A 14,898-nucleotide genomic window follows, 5' to 3' on the forward strand; every position below is an offset into this window, starting at 1 on the left:
GAAGGTTCATCTCCTGCCTAGCTGTTATTAGATAGATCTCATGTATAACCTGTCTGAGCATTTGTGTATACGTTCAGACATATTTTGGTTGTTGGTTTTTGTATGTGTACAAACAAATAAAAGGTGTTGGTTATTTTCTGTATCCTCCCAGCCCAATTCAGCTGATCCATTCAGGCATGTGTAATAGGGACACTGATACAAGTCTTAAAAAATGCCCCTTTTGTTTCAATATAATGTTCATAAAAAACAAATATGTATATTGCTCATTTTTAGCATTTGACATCTTTTATCACAGACTTTCAGGAAAGAAGTCGCTGCTTTCCTTTGATGTTTATGTCTGCCTTGTTAAAAAAAAAAATCGTATATCCGGTTGTTCTTTTATAAATTGTTCTTTTATAAGTCAAATCAGTCGTGCTCTAGTTCTACTCATTCAGTCTGTTCTCCAACTTATTTTTATTCTTTCTCTGGACTGCCATTGATATTCTGTGTGTGCACAATAGCATCATTTAAAATGGAGGTATTTGAAGCTGCTCAGACAGTTCAAACAGACTCTAGAGCATCAGGGGCCTCTGGAATAGTGCATGTCTGCTTCATTGGGTTTTGTCCATGAGTTTATTTGGGAAGTTACAACTAGATTGGGGCTCAGGTTCCTAGTCTTTATGTGACTGTGTATTAATGCTAGCTCCCACCTTTATGTGATCTATTCAGACAGACCAAAGATAAACATAAGTGATAAAAGATGAAAAAAGCTAAGCACTCAACAGGTCTCAGTGGTTTGTGATGCAAGCTGTTCCATGCTTATTAAATTGATTTTCTGAGTGTGTGTATTGTTGTAAATGAATGACAACTTAAGCTAAAGAAACTTATAATGAGGCACACCAGGTAGAAGCAATGTAAGTACTTAAAGTTTTTGTCCATAAAGTGTTTTAGTGAGACCAGTCTCAGCTGTGATGTGCTTTTATGACAGATATTCATAAATGGAACAAAAATATTTGCTAGTGTCTATCAAGGCAGCACCCTAACTTTAGAGAGGTTTCAAAGGCAAAATACAAGAAAACAGATTTGTATGGTCACCAGCAATTCACATTGAATGTCAAGGGCATAGGGATAGGTGTTCTGTTCCTGTGAGTTATCTCATACATCTCTTTATCATAATGTATATTTCATTCTTGTCCCCTCTTTCACTTAACATGGTATAAAATAATTGGAAGAGCAGTGACTTTTAAAGAATATCTGCCTTGGTAGACAAGCCCTTGACCCTTCCTTAGCTTAAAACATCTTCTAATGCTGAATAACAATGGCAAGGTCAGAAGAATTAAAAGAAGTTTGCATGTGAAGTAGTTTCCTATAGAAATACTTTTGTAACATCTAAAGCTGATTGTACTGTATTGTAACATCTGAAACTGAGAAGTAAGTGAATGTGAAATAGAAGCAGGGCTTACTGTGTATTTTTTATTAAACAAAATTCTTCATATGTAAAGGAAAAGGAAAATGCCTGATTTATTGATAATTTCTCAAGTGTTATCTAACATCATTTGAGTTTCAGGTTCTCATTTGCTCTCCAAATCTTGAGTGATAACTTTCTCACACACTCTTCCTGCAGTTGCATTTGAATTCACTTTTTTCTTGCTTAAGCCCTGTCACCACAGCCTCTTCCCAAATTTGTGATACATGGAGGAGTATAGGCAATGATATGGAAAGAATTCAAAATTCATGTGTCACTTTCTATTGGCAATTTTAAAACCAAGTTTAGGTAAAAAGCTTTTAACATCTAGCTGTGTGGGGAGAGTGAGAACATAGCAGCTTTTGTTTCCATACTAGCATCCTTTGGGAAACCCTCAAGGAGCTATCACAGAAAACATAAAAGGCATTGCATAATTGCTAGCATTTATTTTAATTTCCTCTCTTCATGCTTGGAACTAGTCTGTCTACTTTCCTGGGAAAGGTAATTTGATTGAAAATAAATAATTGCCATGAAAGTTCCGTTCCAGTCATCAGATAGGAGTTCAGTGTGTTTTATCAGAGTGGGCCACGATGCTTAGAGAGTAGACAACAATGCTTAGTGAGCTGGAGTCTGGCATCCAGATTACCAAGAAGCAGTGTCACCAAAATGGCGACTTTTCTCTCTTTGATCCTCATGCAGAATAATTAACACCCATTTGCAGTACTGCTGTAAAATCTTAGTAGAGGCAAAATCTTGACATTTTTACTGTAACGACAGTTGTTGAAAGCTTCTTCAGTTTAGCCTGGAAATCATCCAGCAGTTTCCTGTTATCTGTATGTATGAGGTTAGTGGCCAGGTTTTGGTAGTGGGGGTGTACAGGGCTTCTATGAGAAGCTGGTAGAAGCTTCCACATGTCCAGTAGAGCCAATGCCAGCCAGCTCCTGTCTCTGAGCAGTGGCAGAAACAGCCTGTGATGAACTGACCGTAACCCCCATTCCCTGTCTCCCAGCACCGCTGGGGGAGGAGGAGGTAAAGCCTGGGAAAGAGAGACAGGTGGAGGAAAGTTGTTTCTAAGACTTACTTTACTTCTCATTATTTTGTTCTGATTTTGTTAGTAGTAAGTTCAATTAATATCCTCAAATTGAGTCTGTTTTGCCCATGACGGTAGTTGGTGAGTGATCTCTCCTCGTCCTTTTATCAGCTTGTGAACTTTTCATTATGTTCTGTCCACTGTCCATTTGTGGAGGGGATTGATAGAGTGGCTTTGGTGGGTGCCTGGCATCCAACCAGGGTCAAACCACCACACTGTAAAACAAGGGTTTTAATGTGGTTTTGGTATTTTTGAGCAGAGTAGAGGGTTTTGTGTGTACAGGCAGACTGTGCTCCAGAAAATACACAGAACATAGAAACCTCTGGTGGAGTCACTCAGAACATTTCTAATGTTGGTTTGGGGGAGTTGGGGATGGATTTTTTTTGGGGTGGTGTATTTTTTTCTTGAGAATAGATAATACCAGATACAGATTCAGCAGACAAAGAAAATAACTTTTAATAAACAGGTGACAACTATGATCTGCTCTTCCTTCATCCCTAGTTTACTTTCACGTGTGAGCTTGCTACTTGGCTTGCCTTGTTATACTGTTATACTGTTATGGATAGTCTTACTGTAATTCCAGTTTTGAGTTTTGATGGTTTTTGACTTCATCTTTTAATACTGACTACTGCAAGCAAATTACATTTAGTGAAAGCCTGTTGTCTTGTGCAGTTCTCTTTTTGTCTCATATATTGCTTTGCAATTCTGTTTTTTTAGTCTACATACACTTACAGTATCCCTTCTCCTTTAACTCTTATGTGACCTAAGCAATACTGAGCTTTTTAATCTTACAATTTGTATTACCACTGCTACATCTTTCTCCACAGTCATTTTTTTTTGGATAGGTGGTAGTACTCATAGGTGGACTATGATACATAAAATAGATTATTTATTCAATATTTTTTGCCATCCCTAATATCACATTTGTTTGGCTGTTAGGGAAACCTAAAAAGTTCGGTTTTTCTGGCTCTACCTGCAACTGTTCATGGAGGGAGTCAGTTCTGTTGTGCTGTGTACAGCAGTGCTCAGATTTTGTCCTCAATCTTTTGCTCAGTATGGGGAGAGAAGAAAATGCAGTCGTTGTGTTTTAAATATAGTAACTTCTAGTAATTTTGATGATTACTAAGATGCCTTTTCCTATTATAAATAAACCACATTGTTTAAAATATTTTGACTAGACTGAATTATGTCCCAAAATTGGAACAGGCTGAAGAGAGTTTGGGAAAGAAATTACCATCAAGTTTTTGCATTCTTAACCGTAAATGGAAACAGAAGGGCATTGACTGGCCAGAAGCTTTAATTCTATATCTCTTCTTCATAATGGAAAACATTATATACTAAAAATCCTGTCAGATTTAGTTTGTCATGCTTTGGAGGTTCTTCTGGAGGTCTGTAGGTGGTGGAAGGTGGCGAGCCCTTCTGTCTGGAGCTCCTTGGGCAACCTGGCGAGCACTGAAAGTCAGATATGAATAGATGTTGGCATCCTCTGGAACAAACAGAAGAGGTAACCCAGCATCACTTTCGCTTGGAGAGCCAGGCCAAGCTGGCAGACACTTGAGGATAACCATGGCTTGTTGCAATGATAGTTTCAGGGGTTTGATGATCCTTTTGGGTACCTTCCAGCTCAAGATACTCTGTGATTTCGAGTCATTGAAAGCAAAGCCTGAGGAATTTAATGTCTTCCTTGTTCAAACTGCTAGGCAAAGGCTGCAAAGTTTGATGAAGTAGTGAGATGGTTAGTTGAACTAAGGAGAAAGAGAGCTTGCCAGGCGGAAAACCTAAATCTGGTCAGTGCTTCTTTAGCTGTCATGAATCCATTTATTTCCATGGACTAAACTATACAGTTTTTTTTTATACTGCTTGAGAATCTTGCTTCTTTTTACATAGTTTTGTCAAGATTTATGAATTTGGGAGATAGCATGTGCCAGACTGGAAGGTCATTGAGTTCAAGTTACTGATGTGGCTGAACATGAGCAAAATGGTGCCGTGATGCTCTGGGGCATATCTTTGCCCTCCCGAGAGACTCACTGTTTGCTCTCCTCTGTGTACCATGTGACGTCTCTCTTTGTGTGCGTGTTACATGAGACTTAATACCTGTGAGATGGAAATGAAACTCTTCCAGTGTCTGACCATATAACACAATGTGTTGGGGTGTCACCTCTGGTTTCTCATTCTGAGGCCAGAACACCTCTCTTGTGAGGAAAGGCTGAGAGTGCTGGGGTTGATCAACCTGGAGAAGAGAAGGCTCCAGGGAGACCTTATAAAGGGGGCTTATAAGAAAGATGGGGACAGACTTTTTACCAGGGCCTGTAGTGACAGGACAAGGGGCAGTGATTTTAAATTGAAAGATGGTAAATTTAGATTGGCTATAAGGAAGACATTGTTATTGAGTGTGGTGAGGCACTGGAACATGTTGCCCAGAGAAGCTGTGGATACCCCATCCCTGCAAGTGTTCAAGGCCAGGTTGGATGGGGCTTTGAGCAACGTGGTCTAGTGGAAGGCGTCCCTGCCCCTGGCAAGGTAATGGACTCTTTGGAAAATCTTTACAACAAGGTGACAAAGTGTTTTACAGTTTGGGAAATTATAAATAATTGTGGATGTTAAAAGTTCAACGTTATAAAGTCATACAGAGGAATGTTTCACCCATAACAAGATCTTAACTGTGTGTTGTGGATTTTACTAATTTGTGTGATGTAGGCATTTGATAAATTTTTCCATTCCTAATTTTCTCTAAAGTAATAAAAGAATTATGCACTACTTGCTGCTTCTTTGCTTCTTTTATGGACTTGGAAGAGTCTATAATCTTAGAAGATATTTCCAAACAGTAGGTGTTTGAAAAATACTACTTCTCTATCTAGAATTAGTACATAGGGCTCTATTTTAGGTTAACATTTTTAGGTTTGTCTTCTTTCTGCTGTTGGTTTGTTAACAGTTTTTTATCTTCAGCATTAAACAGAAATGTAAGGAATCACTGTAACTTTTTTGTTATTTACTAATAAGTGAGAATCTTAGTGCTTTTAGGAATGTTTGTAGCCGTGTGATACATCCCCGTATGAAGTTAGGAATTCCATCTGATGTATGAAAACCATTGATAGTTGAAACTGTGTTCTGGTTCACATTTCTGTCTCAGCGCAGATATAATACTTCATGGACAGCCAGGGCCAGAGGAGATTTTCTGGCACAGCAGGGCAGCAGTTGTTTTCTACCAGCAAGACCTTTGACTTTATAAAGTGTCCTTGTCCAGTTAGGTGGAAACCAACTGCACTTATGAGCCAAGATGGATTTCTGCGCTATGAACTGTATGAACAGCAAGAGGAATAGGAGATCCCATAAAGGCCTTTTACCTTAGTGGACAAAAATCACAAGAGGCAAGATGGACCTTGGGATTTGGGGTTTTGGGTAAACCTGGGGCTCTAGGATGGGATGAGTTCCAACTTGTAGGGTATGTTGGATTTATGCTGTTTTTCGAGGTGAGGCATTTTTGACTAGAAACATTGTTTTGTGTAACCAGCTTCTTTGGATAGATTGCCCAATGTAAGTGCAAGTAAGACAGTGGCACATCCATACCCCTTCTCCAGGGTGCATTAAATATACAGGCCTCCAAGAGGCTGGGTTTTATGAGACTGCTGGACTCTGCCAGGAATATGAGGTGAGAGAGCCTGTTCATCAGTGATTGCAGACAGGTTTTCTGAGAGAATCTAATTGCAAAAGTAACTGTGGAAGTGGAATAATTTTCTTATTTAATGTCCTTTTATTACTTTGTGGAACATAGGTATCCTTGGGACCTCCATGGTCATGGAGATGAACGTCCTCCCCTCAGCAGGTACTCAAGCAGGGTCTGGTTTTTGGATGTGTGAAGTCTACACAAAGGCATGAATGCTGTTTTCTGCAAATAGTTTCTGGTGCACTGTATTCTCTAATCATGTTCTTTACACTCAGCAAACCACAGTGCTAGCGGGACAGCAAATGCTATAGCTTTTGAACATCAGACATGCTCCATCATTCTCTCCATGTTGCCTCTGATAAGCACATTTTAGAAAACAGTATATTTATAATGGCCTTTAACCTTTTAATGGAGTTGAGAGAAAACAATACAGGTTACACCATTTTATGTTTTGATTACCACTTAGTTCTTTTAATTCCAAGGTGACATTATCCTGTTTCATTTTTCTCTGAATGGTCTGACCTGCTCGCAGTGGTGTCAACAGCTGATTTCTCACTGGCTTCTATAGCTAAAAGTCCATGGCAGCATGAATCAAAAGTATGTGTTCTGTTTCATCATGAATTTGTGGTTTCTGCCTGAGTTGTGTGTGTTTAGGAATAATTTTGTAGGAAAAATAGGAACATAACATATTATTTCACATACAGCCTATTCCTACTTGTTTTAGTAGAAAGAACCTAAAAATAAAAAATCATGACAGTAAGTAAAGCCGAAGTAATAATTCAACTAAAGGAAAGAAGAAATATAGCAATTTAATGGAAATTTATTTTTTCCCGAGCTGCACACAGTAAGATACATTTAGTCAATGCAGTATCTCATTACCTGCATGATTCTTAAGTGTAGTGGAGAGATTCATCTGCTTTTATATTATATGACAGGTGCACTTTTGTACTAAAGTGTAATGCAGTAACCAGGGAACCAGGGAGTATCTCCTGTTGATGACCAAAATTGCTGGCCCAGACTCGTGGTATAGCTGCATGGCCTTGGCATTTATAAAACCATAATTTGCAAAACCTTAAAATTTTAACGTGATCCTTCAGACCTGACATCTTTTGTCCCTCACCACTCACACAAAACACACCTTTATTTAGCAGTGCTATGTGGAAAAAGAAGGAGGAACAAATGAGTTTGTTAGAAGTACCAGGCATTTAACCTCACTTTCTGTGCATGTATGATGTGCTTTTAAGAAGTAACAGGGAATGAATGTGTAGGAGACCTTGTCTCTCCTCATCTGCGATAAAAAAGCCTTCCTTAGGAGAACAAGCATGAATGAGAATTTGCTTCAGGAAGGCAATTTAGTTTTAGACCTGTATTATCACCTACTAAATATTAAACTTTACTTATTTGAAGATCAAGAAGGTCTGTTGTGCTCTTAACACAGATAGCATAATTTAAGCATTCATTTCAGTAGCTGACCAACTGTGTGTCACCGAAATGTGGTGTACCTTCCTGACAGATCTCCAAATAGTCAGTCTTTATCCATGTTTTTCTTACAGCAGTTTTTTATTATTGCTGATATCTGAAATGAAGAGCTGTGGACACTTGCTAATAGGAAAACTGTTGATGCTGTTCTGAATAATACTTCCTGTGAAGGGGTTGAAATATTATGGAAATGATGACTAAGAACATTTGTTTTAAAATATGTTATGCTGCATTCTTAGCCATGGATTTAAAAATAAATAGTCTACTGGAGAAAAAATGTTGGGCATGTTCCAGTTTCACAACAAAAAGTGGGGGTGGGGTTCGATACTCTGTGCTTGTGCTGAAAAGGAAAAGTGCAGAGGGATTGGGTAAAGGCATTTAGTGGAGACCAAAGGAGAAGTCCAGCTGCATGTCTTGCATGAGGGAAAAGCCTAAACAACTTTCTCAGTATTTCTGCAAGTTGATGCAACTCAATATGATCAGAAAAGGAGAGTCGACAGATAAAGTGTCAAGAACTCCATCACCAGATTAATTCAACTTTTAATTTTAACATTTTTTTAATGTTACTCTTTTGAGTCTTAGTTGTGTACTGAGGTTGTGATACAGAGAATGGAGTTAGTCTGAGAGTAGAAAGCCATAATTTGATATGTTCTATGTGAAGTGTAACACAGGAAGAAACTCTTGCGAGTATTGCAGAAAATGCTTTAGTACTCAGTGCTTTTAGCCTTTGGACATCATCCTTAAACCTCTAGTTTTAATCCCAGACTTTCATGGTTTGTGTGATTTAAACATCCATAAACACACAGACCTCTCTGGTCTCTGCAGCATTCACAATAAAAGACTTTGGTAACAAGTGATGTGGGTATGGGTCAGGGGCACAGGTAAGCTGTTGGACTGGTTAACGTCTCCAAAATGAAGATGTCCTCAATTTCCTTCCATATCATCGTGCATCTAAATCCTAGTTTCAGAAGTGATATGACTTCTAGAAAAGCCAGTGGTACTTGAATAAAGAGGTTCCTAATTAACTTTTGAAAAATGCACGTGAGTTTTTATGTATTTCAATGACACAGCTGAATCAATATTAAAATAAATACGTGTAGGTAAGGCATGAAATGTTTTTCTTTAAACAATAAGAACAGGACAATTAATAATCATGAAAGGATGACTGAGAGAAAAATACATCTATCACATGCAGAGCATGTGGCATAGCTGGTTTTGATAACACTGGACATTGCTCCTTTTCCAGACTGTAATTTCTATCTCTCTGTGATACCTTTTTTTCCCTCAATAAAAATCCAGTGGCAGTAGATAAAATTAAATAAAGGATGTATAAAGGTCCCACGGAAATGAAAAGATCTTTAAGCTGAGTTTTGGACTTCCTGAATACCCAAACAAAACAGCATGAAACAATGCAAGAAAACTCTAGGTGCCTTTGGGAAGTGGGTCAGACTGGGCTGGTTTGCGGGTGCTGGTGGCTGCATCCTGGGACACAGGAACCTGCTTCACATCTCTAATTTCTGCCTTGCCTGGCTCCTGGTCAGGTGAATTGGCCAGGGCAGGGTCTTCTGGGGGAAGAAGCTTTGATTGAAGCCTGACTCACAGTGATCTGAGGTGAAAAAAGGTAGATTGAGTGCACCCAGTCATGAAATAGGATCAAATCTCTGGTCTGTCTTAGCACAATCTAATGCCCTACCAGAAGGCTCTGCAGGGTCCTCCTTGTGCCTCATGGTCTGCAAGCTTGTCTGGGCTTTCCTGGCAAAGTGTTGTTGAAATTTATGCACTTCCATGAAATACATTGATGCAGTTGAAAATGCTGCCAGCAAAAAAATCCCTTCTTGCTCTTCTAGGGATACAGTGAATAGGAGGCTACTGAGAGAATATTTATTAGAATTAGTCTTATAAACCCGTCATAGTGTAATTTATGCTTTCCTTTCTGTGCAGGCTACAGCTTTCCAGCTGTAAAGATTGTGAGAAAGTACAGAGTGGTCCCAGACCAAAAAAAAGAAAAAACAGAGTGGCTGTGAAATCCTGTTCTCATACAAATGCTGAGAAAGATTACTTGAAAAATATGTATCAAAAAAATAACAGTGACCATTACAGATAAAAAGAAAAGTCTAGTTCTTAAAAAGACATAAGCTTTGCCACATGTTAGGGAAACTTAAAAAAACAGAACCCTGAAAAAATATTTGGAAATACTAGTTTATTATTTCAAAAAACAGTGACGTTTGCAGAGTTGTCTGCATGGCCATCATGATGTTCCCCTTCCATGGACAAATCTGTGAGATTATAAAGGTAAAGAAAACACTTCAAATCTTAAGTGTTTCTGTTTCTTTTTTCTTCTTTTTCTTTTTTCTTTTTTTTTTCTTTTCTTTTGGTCATATACATCCATAAGGTTCAGACACTTGTTTTTATCTAATGCTTGCAGGTTTCTGCCCTTTTTCAGGTTTATTAAGATATAGTCTCTGTTCTTCATTTGAGTTTGTGTCACTGTGCTTGGCCATGTGGTCAGCACATATAAAATCTACCATGCTGCAGTGCAGCAAAAGGAGCATTGCTCCTCATCATTTTAGCTGGGAGTTTGTTCATGGCTGAGGTTGCATGTTTCTTCTTCTGTCTGCTGGAATTCCAGGGATGTTACAATACAATATAGTTCCTGACACAGACCAATGAATGTGATCTTTACTGTGGGAAAATTCCTCTGACAGCCACACTGGTTGAGAGATTTGTTGTTGATGCTCTCTTCGGTCACAGGATGTGGCTCGGGCAGCTGTGTCTGCACAGAGAGGGAAGATTGATGCTCCCTGCCATATTATTCCATTAACCTTCTCCCATCTCCTGACATTCTTCTCTTGTGCTCACACCTCAGTCTGCCTTGACTCTGTCTTTTCTCTGCAGTGCATTTTGACTGCCAGGTCTCTGGCTTTTCAGCAGAGCTGGGTCCCTGAAGCACAGCTCTCCATTGCAGTCTCATGAAGATTTTAGATAAAATGGTGTTGCATATTCAAGTATATCCCTGTAGCGGCTAAAACCTTGGCTGACGTGGAAAATTACTCTGGTCCGTTGTGTGGATTGCTGCCACACAGCAATTCAGCGATATTTAATTTGGGTTCTTCACTATTCGCTGTAATGGCACTACACAGTCTTTTGCACAGTGCTTTCATTAGCCTATTAATTCTCAGACTTTTGTGTCTGTTGGGTCCTGTGAAGGTGGGTGTTGATAAGAACAACTTATGGATAGTTGGTTTAGCTCCCTGTCAAAACAAAATCAGAGATTTGAAAAAACTGTGATAGCCAACTCAACTCCGGGATGGTGAGGGTGGTCTCCAAGGCATGCAATGATGTGAGCGGTTTTTTGAGGGTAGAGTGAGTGATGGTGACTGATGGGGATCTCTGGACCCCGGCGGGGTAAGTGCTTGTTCCCTGTTCCTCAAGCCTCAGTTCCTTGTCTCAGTCAGAAGAATGCTGTGTCTGGACTAGAAGTGAGGAATACGAGCACAGGGAAGAAGACTTCTGAAAAGCTTCAGTCATGTCTGTGTAAAGAGCATGCCACATGGGAGAGTTAATGTTTACTATTGCAGAAGCCCATCTGAGTACTGTGTAGAGAGCACAGATTTGAAATTTGACAACCCAGCTCCTTCTAGCAGGGTCTCAAGCTATTAAATAGAAAGCTGTGCTGGAACTCTTGCTGGACCCTAGGGGAAGGGTCTGGAGGTGGGGGAGGCACTGGGAAGCTCACTACTCTCTGCTATCAACGCTTACTAATCAGTTGTGCAGGCTGTAGAAAGAGGGCTTGGGAGTTGTGGGATGGAAATGGGAAGAGAATGTTTTCTCTTTGAGTGTAGGAGCAATTAGGTGAGACTGAAAGCTCAGAAGCTTTCCTAAGGTCCTGCTGGCAGCTTGAAGACAGTAAACTCTATGCAACAAATAAACAAACAAACAAATAAAAGGACAAAGGAGTTAGAATGTGTGAAAGATTCCTGGTGAGCTCTCCCTCAACAGTGGGAATTTGGAAACTGCACTGGACCTACCTTTGCGGGACAGTGCTTCATTTCCTTGTACTACCTTTATGCAGTGATTGGTTTCCATTTAAGCAGCACCTCTAAATTAAGAGAAATTTATAACTTTTTTTCAGACTTTATTCAGAAATAACTTCAACCATCATTGGAATGAAAAAGAATGGTTCCTGTTACCCGTAAGAACTGTACTGTCTTTAAAAGAATAGCTTATACGTGCAGTCTCTTGGTGTCTAAAGACTGTTTTTTCCAAAGACTGGATTCTGCCTGTTTGGAGAACAGTATTTTATATCTGCTGGTCTGGTATGTAGGGGTACAAAGGTGACCAAAGGCTGTATTTTTTGTGAGCTTGTTCATGACCACATCTTATATCTGACCCTTCGGTTTTGACCTGTCTGGCATGGGAGACCCTGCCAACGGCATGTACCATCGCCAGCATAGCTCGCAACCTCACAGGGGTACATTCACTGGTCAGATTATGTGACTAACACGTCTGTTCTAGAACAAGCAGTAGTCACAAGTATTGAGGCCATGTTGCTGAGAACACAGCTGCGCTGGGCAGGGCACATCTCAAGGATGAAGGACCACCGCCTCCCTAAGATCCTGCTTTATGGTGAACTTGCCACCATAGAGGAGCCCCGAAGAGGAGATACAAGGACTCCCTGAAACAACATCTCAGCCTTGACCATACTGATCAACATAACTGGTCTACTCTGACCTCCAATCGGGAGGTCTGGAGACACACTTTCTTTAATGCTGCTGATGCTTTTGAGAAAGCACACAGGATCACTCTTGAGGAGAAAAGACAATGCAGAAAGAATCGTGCCTTGCAGAATATACCACCTAAGGAGTCTTTGTGCTGTGCCTTTTGCAACCGGATGTGCCTATCTCATATTGTCCTCTTTAGCCACCAGCGCGGTTGTAGCAAACGTGGGTAGATCCTTCCCCAAATCTTCCTTCGCGAAGCCCAGTCATGATGACGATCATGATCACAGTATTTGCTGCAGTAATAACATCCCAGGTAGTGGGAACCCTCTGATCTCACAGATCAGGTGGCAGAGGTAGCCGTGGGTCAGTGGTGGCAGCTTGCTGTGTGCGGGCAGCCAGTCTTGCTACGTACTCTTCCCCATGTTCTGCTCAGCCAAGTCCATTCCCAGACCTGGTTTCCCACATGCCACTCAGGAGAGTGAGTACCAAAAGATGTGTTTAAGGAGCTTAGGCTAACACAGCTGGTTCAGTGAGCACATGGCTGCTGAAAGGGTACCAGTGCCACAACTGCATGCAACTGAAGTGGATCATGAAACGGCTCTGTAGAGCTTCTAAAGGCATGGTTTAGTGAATTTTTTATGTCGAGAAATACAGAAATCTGTAACTGGCTGCTGCAGAAGCAACAAAATGATGCCACAGTATTGTCAGAAGTACTTTGGATTTATCTGATTGTGAAAGAAAATTAAACAACCGAGTTTTTAATATTTACCGTGACCTAAAATGATGCATCTTAAGAGGATGAAAAGTTTCATTTGTTGCCTACAGTATATTAATTCATCTGTCAATTGGAAGAAAAAACCAGAGGTGTGATTAAGATCATATTTTCTCTGAGATCAGTGGTGCCTTAAATCAAGAAAATTCAGAAACTCTCTTTCAGTTGTTTCACAACAAAGGCAAAAAAGTAATTTAAACAGTTGTCTGATTATTTTCAAGAAACAATAAAAATTATTGTAATTTAAAAAAATATAAACTATTATTTGGTTCTGAACTGCTGTCTATACTGTTTACTGTGCAGTTTCCCAAGGCACATTATGGAACAGTCCTTGATTTGGGAAATCAAAGGTTATAAGGATCTTCTTTTATCTGCAGAAACTTCAGAATTCTCTGACACAATCTGTTTCATTGGGGTTGATAACGTGGAAATATTTAGTCATGTCATCACTGCATGTTTTTTTTTTCCTTAGAGTGCAGTTGAAAGAGTTACTTCTGTACTTTTAGGCTGGCAAAAGGGTCCTGTCACTATTACAATTTCTATTTTTTTTTTAAATGCTAGAAGGGGGAAAGTGAAGACATGCTTTCTGTGGCTTACTACTAGTACTTATTAATGTATTAAAATCTATTTATTATGCACTCTTAAACCTGGTTCAGTCTAAGCATTATTGGGGTCTTAATTTGGCAAAAGTTGAGGATTGTTGGTTAAAATTTTCACTATAAAATGTTCCTTACAGAGGTATATGTTTATGCTTCAGTAGCTCTGCATTCAGAGAAGGCACAATGCTGTGCTTTTAAATCCAAGCTTCCCGCTCCTTAAAATTTATTATGTATCTTTTTGCCTCAAATGTGTTGATGGACAGAATACTTTTTTTACATGAATAATCTTGGAAAAATTACAGAAGCCTGAAAAATATTCAGCTCTTAAGGCTGAGTTTCAATTTGAGGTTAATTCCAAAGATGTGCAAAAAACATGATATTAAGATTTTAGGAAAAAGGAAGTCAAAAAGAATCAAATTACATGTCCTTCTGCTTTAAGTACCATTATTGGAATAAATTGTGCACGTTGCCGTATCCTTGTTTTCAGCCAAGGGATCTCTAGTTGACCTGGAAGGGCATTTTAATCAGGAGATTGAAAGGAATGGTGCATTCTGGGCCAGGAGGGACTGCAGTCTTTGAGGTGGACTTGGTTACATAGATTGGATTTCCAGTGGGGCCCAATGGTAGGACACGAGGCAACACACAGATGTTCACACATAAGAAATTTTTCCTAGACTGAGAAAATGCTTCTTTACTCTGAGGGTGTTCAGACCCCAGAGCAGGTTACCCAGAGAGGCTGTGGAGTCCCCATCCTTGGAGACATTCAGAACCGAGGTGGATGTAACTATGAGCAACCTGATTGGACATGGACTTGGATACCCTTGCAACCTGTGCTTCTGGGTGATGATTTCAAAGAGCCTTTAAAGCAGAGGATATGGATCAGAGCAGAAGAGAGGGGAGAAGATTTTTCTGTGGGCTTGGGAAGAGAAGGGAGTTGGCTATGTGTTGGGAACAGCTGGATGCTCCACAAGGGGAAGGACAGACACTGGTGCTACAGAGCTCTGGATTAGGAAGTGTGGAGCAGGCAAAGGCAGGGCTGGGACCTGAGCATAGTTGTAGCTGGATAGGTAGAACAAGTAGCCACCTTACTGTACCCATTTTGTCCAACTTGGATTTTGGCTTGAGTAAG

The 14,898-nt window shown here is 39.9% G+C and overlaps 1 protein-coding gene across 1 annotated transcript in view; it reads left to right on the forward strand.

The window, feature by feature from the left end:
* Positions 1-14,898, forward strand: part of ST7 (suppression of tumorigenicity 7) — a 138,943-nt gene that overhangs the window by 14,751 nt on the left and 109,294 nt on the right. The gene's annotated exons all lie outside the window — the stretch shown is intronic.

Source organism: Pseudopipra pipra, chromosome 5, assembly GCF_036250125.1.
Source record: "Pseudopipra pipra isolate bDixPip1 chromosome 5, bDixPip1.hap1, whole genome shotgun sequence".
Classification (NCBI taxonomy): domain Eukaryota; kingdom Metazoa; phylum Chordata; class Aves; order Passeriformes; family Pipridae; genus Pseudopipra; species Pseudopipra pipra.